Source organism: Homarus americanus, unplaced genomic scaffold, assembly GCF_018991925.1.
Source record: "Homarus americanus isolate GMGI-L3 unplaced genomic scaffold, GMGI_Hamer_2.0 scaffold16430, whole genome shotgun sequence".
Lineage (NCBI taxonomy): Eukaryota > Metazoa > Arthropoda > Malacostraca > Decapoda > Nephropidae > Homarus > Homarus americanus.
The window spans coordinates 6,872,038-6,882,407 of record NW_024729259.1 but is presented as its reverse complement, the minus strand read 5'-3'; positions in this window follow the sequence as shown (position 1 = coordinate 6,882,407).

Here is a 10,370-nt window from a genome sequence, read left to right as displayed (position 1 = left end):
TACGTATGTAGTCTTTGGTGTTGACACAAATACATGCTGTTTATTGCGTACACACACCGGAATCATTACTGACTCTCGTTGTGAATTCCGTGTGTATATACTGTATATGTTCATCTCTTCATCTCCCCTTACCAGCCCTCCCTCTGGCTCCTCCCGTCCGCACACACACACACAGCCTAACGTTGGGGAATTTCCATCACACATAAACACCTTCACAGTAAGCCCCCCGCTATAAACAAAGACCTTTTTCCTCCACACATAGACAGACAGACAGACAGACAGACAGACAGACAGACAATACATCTTTGACCACCGGAGGGTCAAGACCTATTCTGCGCCTGCTCCTGCGGAAGCACCTGGCCTGGCCAGTGTTGAACAGTGATGAACAGTGTTTCAGCACTAGACAGTACCAGCGAGAGCCGTGACCCACCAGTGAGGTCCACACCCAGAGATAAACACCCCTGGGAACTGACCTCCATCTTCTGGTGTTAATCACTCCACCCTGGGAACAACAGTGAGTCGGCTTTACACCTGATAACACAACACCACTTAGCAGAGAGTAAGGTACTGTGACACCACACTACACACCACACGGTGTGTCCATGACCACGTGAGGTCCTTCATATCAACACCTATGGACGAGTTACTGCCTGTGGTCTACGTGACCTCACACAGACCAGCCCGGGCCATCAACTGTAAACTATAATTTTTTGGTTCAATTCAAGTTCCTTCTCCTTTTAGTAAAGAAAGCTTTTGTTAAACGACCCACCCACCCCATGTCTTTGTATGTAATAAGTCATTTCTGTCTAATGTATATTTTCAGCCTCCGGCCGGCTGCATTTTTTTTCAACCGTTAATTATTATTATTATTATTATCATTATTATTATTACACACACTCACTGAGAGACACTGACACACACACACACACACACACACACACACACGCGACCACCGAAGGGTCAAGACGTACCTGGCGCTCCTCTCGGAGCAGCCAGGTCAACTGTTATGTTGGCCCATACCAACTCCCTCCCCTGAACCCTCCTCCCCACCGGAATATCAACAAGTTCACGCCAGAAGTTACTATCTCATTTAGGAAAGAAATGGAACCAGTGTTAAACAGAGGTGAACAGTGGTGAACAGTGCTTAAGTCAGTGAGAACAACTCAACAGTAACAGTGGTACCCAAGTTGACCTTTCACACAGTGAGGTCCCAGGTACCCAGTGATAACGGCCTGTGAGACCCAACTACCAGCGATGTGTTAATCCGTCTACGATAGGAAGGCCTGGAACCACACCTCACTCATATAACACCATCTGTGAGGGAATTACTACACCACGTGAGGCCCTCATAACACCATATGTAGGCACCACCACCCCTCATAACACCATCTGTGAGGAATTACTACACCACGTGAGGCCCCTCATAACACCATCTGAGAATTACTACACCACGTGAGGCCCCTCATAACACCATCTGTGAGGGAATCATCACGTGAGGCCTCATAACACCATCTGTGAGGAATTACTACACCACGTGAGGCCCCTCATAACACCATCTGTGAGGGAATTACTACACCACGAGGCCCCTCATAACACCATCTGTGAGGGAATTACTACACCACGTGAGGCCCCTCATAACACCATCTGTGAGGGAACTACTACACCACGTGAGGTCCCTCCTAACACCATCTGGGAGGGAGTTACTACACTACGTTTTTGCTGTTCAACACCTACATTAATCTGTATGTTCACTGTATGTTCCTTTACCTTTCTCTAATGAAGGCTTTTGTTAAACCACCAATGTATGTAATAAGTCATTTATGCCCAATGTATATTTTCAGCCTTCGGGCTGCAGAACTTTTTCAATAAACCGTTAATTATTATTTATTATTACACACACTGGGTCCCTCCCGTCTATACACAGCCACAGTCTAGGTTTCCTTCCACACACACACACAGACACACAGACACACACACACACACACACACACACACACACACACACAGCCTCGCCCGAGGTTCCCCCTCCCTTCCACATACAGTGTTCCCGAGGGGTACAGACGACCTCCCCTGTACACCTGTCGGCGACCCAGATAAAAGAGGTGTATATTGTCAAGTTTGTCGTCACCTGTCAAGGGCGTCAGTGGGAGAGCCGCGCCACCTCCAGCCACACGTTCCCTTGGCTCTTCTTCTCTTGTACCAGGTGAAGAAATTTGGCTTTCCTTGTCACCTGTATACTCACCTAGCTGTCACCTAGCTTAAGTCTCCCAAGGTGTTTGTGTTTGGTTGTTATTGTTTTATTTAGGAAACATTGGAGAGGAGAATATTATTTGTGGTTTGTTCCGTGAAGTATTTTTACAGGTTTTGTTGTTACTTGAGGACACGTTAAGGAGAGATTGTTGCCTCAGCTGTGTTATGTTATTATATCCCACAACCCTTTGAGAGCCATCCGTGTTAGTATTAGCTGTTGTTGTTACTATTGTGTGTTGTTGTCCTTATTTAGTGCTGTGGGTTTTTTTTTTACTGTTGAAAATGCTGTGCCTTTGTTGTTATTATTACAGCTATAATGTTGCTGTCCTAGCCACGGCCGAGCTGTCATTGTTATTATTATTGTTACTACCGAATTCTCGTTGTAATTGTCCTTTCTTACGATAGAGACTGAACGAGGTGGATGGTTAAATTGAATAGACTCTCTCTCTCTCCCTCTTTCTTCACACACACACACACACACACACACACACACACACACACACACACACACACACACAGTAATATTGCACCTGTCCAGAAAACACAAGTGGTCCCTTCTCTCGGCTACACAAAGTATCTCCAAAATATTTTTTATCTTGAACCATTTATTAGTTTTCCTCTGTCGTTGGAGCCAAATATTGTTGTGTTGATGGTTGTCCTTCCTTCTCTTCCTCCTCCCTCTTGCCTCTCTCTATCCCTCCTACTTCCCTCTATCCTTTCGTCCTTCCTCTCGTTCATCCCCTGTCCCTCCATCCCCTCCTCCGTCACTTCCCTCCCTCCCAGCAGCACTCATCTCAACCTCTCTGGGACGGCCGGAACACTAAAGTTTGGATTCAGGTCAGATCAATCATTTCTATCTGTGTACCAAGTCGGGGCCAGAGCTGACTAGTGGGGAGTGAAGGGTACAGAAAAAAAAATATTTGACGCATAAATGAAACTAAGGCTGTCCACTGAAGATATAGTGTTTGACCCCACTAACGACCATTACTCAGGCAACACCAACGACCATTACTCAGGCAACACCACGACCATCACTCAGGCTGTGCTATATGAATGTTACATGACGACCTCCCCTCCCCCACCCCCCTCTCTCTCTCTCTCTCCTTCCCCGTATTTGTCATGCCAGGTCGTCTTGCTACTTTCACCTCTGATTCTGTATTAAAAGCTCCTAAGATTGTATCTGATTAGGAGCTGAAGCGATGTTTGTAACCAGAACACTACAACCTCACTAACACTGAGTAACCACCACAAGTAACAACAATACAAGCAACAACATCAGCATCATAAACAAATAAAGTCTTCTAGGAGTGAAATTAGTATTTTTCCAACTCTTGTCTTCTTTACTGATACTCTCTCTCTCTTTACCCAGCTACCACTATAAAGGTGACTCACTAAAACACCCACAAAACGTATAATAAAAGGATACAAGTATAAACACACCATCAATACTGTCAGGTAAATCAGTATAATATATCCGTCACAGCCATGAGATGGAATTGTTATTCTTTCTTTCATATTGACTAATTTTTTGGCCAAATCTTGAACCTGACAATTACGTGGCCATAGTTATTAATGAACCAGTCTTCCCTCGCTTTACGTTCACTCCTAGATTCAGTATTGGTGATGTTTTGTATAATAATACCTTGAGCTGCGTCTGTCCCCCCCCCCCAACACAGCGGCTGACCTGGCTGGTATTTCTCCCTCTCACAGTTCAGAAGAAATGTGCCTCAAAATTAGCCCAAATTCTTGTTCAACTTTACGCTGTCCACCAAAACTTTCCTCGGCTCGTGTAAACTTATGAACATTCTTCTCCTTCGGGAAAGAATAGAATTATTTTTTTCCCATCAATCTACTATACGCCCATAGTTTGTCTCCACGATCATGGAAAATTAATTTACCTACCGTGGGGGAGGCGGGAGGGGGAGAAGTACATGGCAGTTACGTTTTCTTGTTTTATACGGAGTTGAGATTTGTGCACCAAGAAACTGAAGACAAATAAAGTCGACAACAATGGAACCTGTATCATAACTCTTATAACCTTACTTTAAAGAGCGTACAGTATATAGACAGACATTTATACAAGAGACAGGAAGGTATTGGACGGTTCAGGTAGAGGCTTATTATGATAAAAAAAATATTTAATGAAAACGACAGTGGATGTTGGTGTTTAGACGATGTATATGACTCTCAGTGCGTCTTTAGTCACAGGGGCAACACAACAATGGGTTACAGGTATTAAGAAATAGCCTTGTTTACACTCGCTCCAAAAAAAGTATCTTTACAGAGGCGTTCCATGAATTTCAAAATGAACACCGTGACTCCTGTGTCTCGGTAAGGTTGTCAAAATTCTTCGTTCTTTGTGTCCTATTGTTTAACACAACATCGTCCCTTGACTCGTATACCGATTGACCTCTTCCTGGAAGGGTATAATCAAACGAGGCAATTGGTCGGCAAAAGGACAAATAAAAACACATCCATACAAGTATAAACAATTACGTATATGATTGATGGAGAGCAATTCTAAAGGCAATCACCGAAAAGCCAACCATTAAAAAAAAATAAGGGAGTGTTCTTTAACAAACTCAAATGCCGTGTTCTATCAGGAAGTTCATTTAAAAAATCACTTGGAAAACCAACCCAAAAACACTCTTCCTAGAAAATCCACTCCCGGAATGCCAATTTGAAAAGTTACTCTTGATAAGGCAGTTCAAATAGCCATCCATGAAAAGCCATTCTGGATTCCAGCCTTCGATCCCCCCCCCCCCTCACCCTCCTCATCCCCCGGGAAAGGTGGCTTGATTGATGGAACTCTCCTCAGTGTGTGTCCAAGAGGAATGCTGGCTATTTTCTCAGCGGTGGCCACTTTTAGCTGTATGGTAAGTTGGGTAAGAGGAGAGTAGAGATGGTGAGAGAGATATAAGGTAAAATAACCGATGTGGTATGAAAGAGAATTAACCCATAAAACTTTAGAAGAAAAATAAAGTTGACGGGAAATGAAAGAAATTTGTATAAAAGAGACTGCAAAAAGACGAAGGGAAACAAAAAGTACAGTTATACTATACAAGGAGGTATAAACTATCACTCACAGACACGAAAGATGATTTAGAATATTTATACCAAACACCACACACACACTATGCAACATCACGAGAGCATCATGTAACACATATCGTTAAAACTGGATTACTCATTCTATAGACACCAATTTGTGAACACACACACACACACACACACAATAAGACTCATCGCTCGTGAGACAACAACAAAAGTTCCCCGCCTTCCTCCAGACATTTTCCAGGGGATTTTCACCATGCCCAAAATTCCGGTTCCAGCTCTTAGTCAACCAACATCGTGGTTTGCTCGTCGCCTTCCAAGGAACTACCCGGAAAAAAATGGTTAACGTAGATTAATATACGTAAATAGTATGATCTATGGGTGATATTTTTTCTGTGTGTGTGTGTGTGTGTGTGTTAGATGAAATAGTCTATGAGAGCATTATGTAAACGACCAAAAACCAACGTTGTGGACCACGTATTGAGGAAAATAATATCACGCTGCTTTAAAACATTGTGGTCCCTGCAGGCTATTGTGTTCACCTCACATCTCACCTAGTCAGAGCCTTTGGATTCATGCCCCGATACTCTGAGGGATCATAGCTCACGGAAAGAGTGGATTGACAACGTTGAGTGTACCAGTCGGAAATGTCCCCAACAATACAGTAGGAATGAATGAGGTGTGTGGAGTCGGGTCTGGTTTTTACGAGTAGCGGCGATGATGGTTTGGTGGCAAGAAAGAGGTTGGACGTGTGTTCTGGGAGATGATTGAGTTAGAAAACTTCTCCTGGTAAATTAGGTTTTGGACGTGAAAGGGAATGGTGAAAGACGGTGTTTTTTTTTATTAGCGCTTGTGTTTTTTTTTTTGCCCCCAATATCTCAAACTAGGAGCTCTTAGTGGACGAAGATATTTAAACCAAGTATTGATGATGATGAGTAGAGTTTAATTTGACCCATCGACCTGGAGTGTGTACTTTTTATATCCTCCTCGTAAAATTGTGATTTTTTTTTTTCGTAAGATCAAGAGGAGGAAAATTATATTTCTAAAGGACAGTCAACAGTTACGTCCACGAGAGAGAGAGAGAGAGAGAGAGAGAGAGAGAGAGAGATTGTACATCGTCTCTGGTAGTATGAGACTGATTTTTTATATTTTTTTATAGTGCTTTTAAAGTAACGAGAGATGCAGAGTACGAAGGTAAATCACAACCCTCATGTGTTTAGTTCACTTGTAAATGTGTTCTAATAATAATCTCAGGGTGACTTACAACACTCATCAGCTAAACATATCAGCCAGAAAATCACAACACGTTCTGCTGACTACAATTCTAAAATAAAATACTTCCTTAACTTAGAAACTCATTCCTGTTGTAGAGTTTTCCTGCAGCTGTGTCGAGTTTCTCTGTTCTAAATGTCGTTTTTTTTTAATGAATTTTTATCTACAAGGGAAGTGATGTATTTAACGTCCATAATTTCTACATGAAGAAGAAGTGGTTCAGGTTCCAATAACAAAATTCATTAAGAAATTTTTGTAGGATACAACTTGCTTAACTCCTTCACTATAGGGACGTGGCCACTTTGATTAACTACAGTGATAATTTCATTCAGTACAGAGAGGAACCAGTACACAAGGGATTAGAGTGTGTTTTAGCTTCATGCACACACTCCATTAGTAATTCAATTAGCCCCATAGCCCCTTCAACCCCTGCCAATTAGCCCCACAGCCTCTTCAACCCTTATCAATTAGCCCCATAGCCCCCTTCTCTCTCTCTCTAAACCAATCTATCATATGATCCAATGGAAACCGTAAGAATGAAAGCCTCAGGTGTTGAAAGTACACTAATATATTTCAACATTACCAACACAGGTGCACAAGAGGCGAGTATTTGTTACGTGTACATATTGATTTTTTTTTCTTCAATCTTGGTGTTTCAGGAAAAACTGTAATAAATCAAATTTTGGAGAAAAAAGTAAATGTACCCAACATAAATAGTATTAATAAACACACAGACACAGACACAGACACACACACACACACACACACACACACACACACACACACAAATGTATACTCCTGCAGATCCTTTCACGTTACTTCTTTAGAGAAAAAAAAATTCAGAGTACATGATGAGAGACATTTTAAATTACGAGCCTCTCTCTCTGTGATCTTAATAATCTGAATTTTAAAGGAAATATTCATAACATTTTTAACGAAGGTGGATTAAAAAAAACAGTTTATTCAAGCGAAATAATTTATCCAGCAATTGAAGGGAAAAAACTTCACGAGACATGAGATCAAAGGTGAACCCCGACGAGTTTTATCTCAGGAGCAAATGATGGAGAGGGTCCGTCTTTCAGTTTCCACAACCACCACTCAACGCTGAGGGGATGAGGAGGAGGGAGGAGGAAGGAGGGAGGAAATGGGGTGAGTGGAGGGGAAGAACGTGGGAGACTGAAGTAGAAGGAAGGGAAGGAAAGGAAATAGGAAGTGGAGGGGAGGGAATGGATGGGGGAGGGGGAGAGGGGAGAGGAGAATAGGAAAAAGGAGGGAAGGGAGTGGATGGGGAAGGGAATTGGAGGAAGGGTAGAGGAGAGGAGGGTAGAGGAGGGGGAGGGAGAGGTTAGAGATGTGGAGAGGGTAGGGAGGAGGGAGGGTAGGACTGGATGACGTGGTAAAGAACTGTAGGGTAAGAGAGAGGTCAGGTCTGGGGGTGGGAATCAGCCCCAACACAGGCTGGAAGGAGGGAAGATGAACGCTGGGGGGTAAAAACATTCAAGCCAACCTGAAGGACCTTTATCGTTGACGTTGACTGGGGTATATAAACACACACACACACACACACACACACACACACACACACACACACACACACACACACACACACACACACACACACACACACACACACACACCAATCTCTGTTGATACTGTCAGAATCCTCTCATCATCCCGTGATATTTTGTTTCATGGACAGAAAAAAAACTGGGTTCTGACAATATCAATCCCCAGCCACTACCCATCATCCGATTATCCCCAATATTTCCATGGTATCGTTTACTGTAAAAAAAAAAAAGAAGTGATTTGCATGAGATTAAATATTCGACAATATTTGGTGCATGCTGGGTGCTTACGCACGGGATGCAAGAAGGTTTGTTTAGCCAGCTCTCCCAGCTCTCCAGCCACGATAACAAACATGGGTGTCGGGAATTTGCGAGGTGCGTGATGACAGACTCTTCCCGTACTTCATTATGTTATTAAACGTGAAGAATTGACTAGTTTTACTTTGTATTTCAGTCGGTAATTTCTCAATGAGTGAGGAGCAGAGATTCTACTTCAGGGCTTCTCAGAGGTGACGCAGCTAATACATATATATATTTCAGTTATCACGACAGGAATACGTTCAAATGCCTTTCAAGAGACTGACACTGACAAAACAATTCTGGTTTTAACACACATCTTCCGCCCTGATGGTCCAGTCATACATTAGGTGTTTATTGATCTAGTTGTAGCCTGAATCATCAAATGAAACAAAATAACAGATGTAAAATACAATAAAAAATATACTATACCTTACCACAATATATCCAGTGAAAATTTTAATATATTACTATGTCAATTTTCACTGAGTTTGGTCCTTTTAATACAATGAATAAACAAGTACGAGCTTCCGTTGGACCCAATTAACACAAACGATAATTGTATTTGACCTAAAACTGCTATTACTGCGACACCACTATATTTTCCCTATTAATACTACAACTATCAAAACTATTAATATATTCTATAGCGTCACCAACACAGGTCTACACAGTAAACAAATCATGTGTGTCCAGGTCAGTTCTCAGGTAAGTTGTTTAGGTACCTGACAATGTTGCTGCCAGACACTTTGTTATGATCAGAGTGACACAGGTATAGTTAATAGCAAGAGTCTACCACCACCTGTAGGTATTTCAGTAAATGGGTCTTACCTGATATATACACACACACATGATTCCAGCTCTCCAAGTGGTGTTGACACTATACGAATTGAGTTATGATGAAATGAAACCAGTTAACTAATGATGTATATAACTGTACCCAAGGGAGTGAAACCTCTCCACTTTCTACTAATATTGAACCACAACTTAAAGAATCGACTGGGGAAGCATTGGTCAGACTAAGATTCGGGACTTCAAAATCTAAATCAATAAAAACAATTAACATCTACGCTAAGTGTTTCTTGTACCTTTGCTTCTCAGGTAAAAATATGGATAAATACCTATAATATAAAGTATATAAACTATCATATCAGGAACGAACACGTAACAGTGATTAGAGGAATTTAGATCTAGTGAGGAATTAGGTAAACACCGTATCGGACATAGAGTCAGAGATAAGTGATACAAGTTAGCTAATGTCATCATCACACTGGAACTCGTTGAGGCAGTTTCAATTACAGGTTAGACAGATAATTTGAGCGATAATGATTGAGTTACACCTGAGTGGCCTCGCTTGGACTAACAATAGGCTTACACTACAATCTCCTTAACGCTGATGGTCTTATAAACATGAATTAATTAAAGTTTATTCTTCTACGACTGTACATGTTATGACTTATGACACAGTGAAACCTCCATATAACGGATTTCTATCTATATATATAATCCGTTAGATGGGGGTCTCTTATCTAACGGACCCTCGATATAATGGACTTTCAGAGCTATCTCGTTAGATGGAATTTTTCACTAACGGACGGACCCTCGATATAAGGGTTTTACTTTCCAAATTGTCCGTTAAATAGAGGCTTCACTGTATTTTTATATGACGCGTGATTATATCTGCCTCATCTTAGAGTTACTTATTGGAAATGTCTCTTTATGCCCTGGTGGTGATGACGTGAATTAATCCGTGTTTTGAGCGCATCATTAGAATTATACTGTATCAATTAACCATTATTACCGGAAACATAGACAATGGTTTTCAATTACCCTGATGTTAGTAGACAGTTTGTAAATAACAGTGAAACCTCTATTTAACGGACTATACGGAGAGGATATTCTGTTATATTGAGGGTTCGTTAGATGTCACCC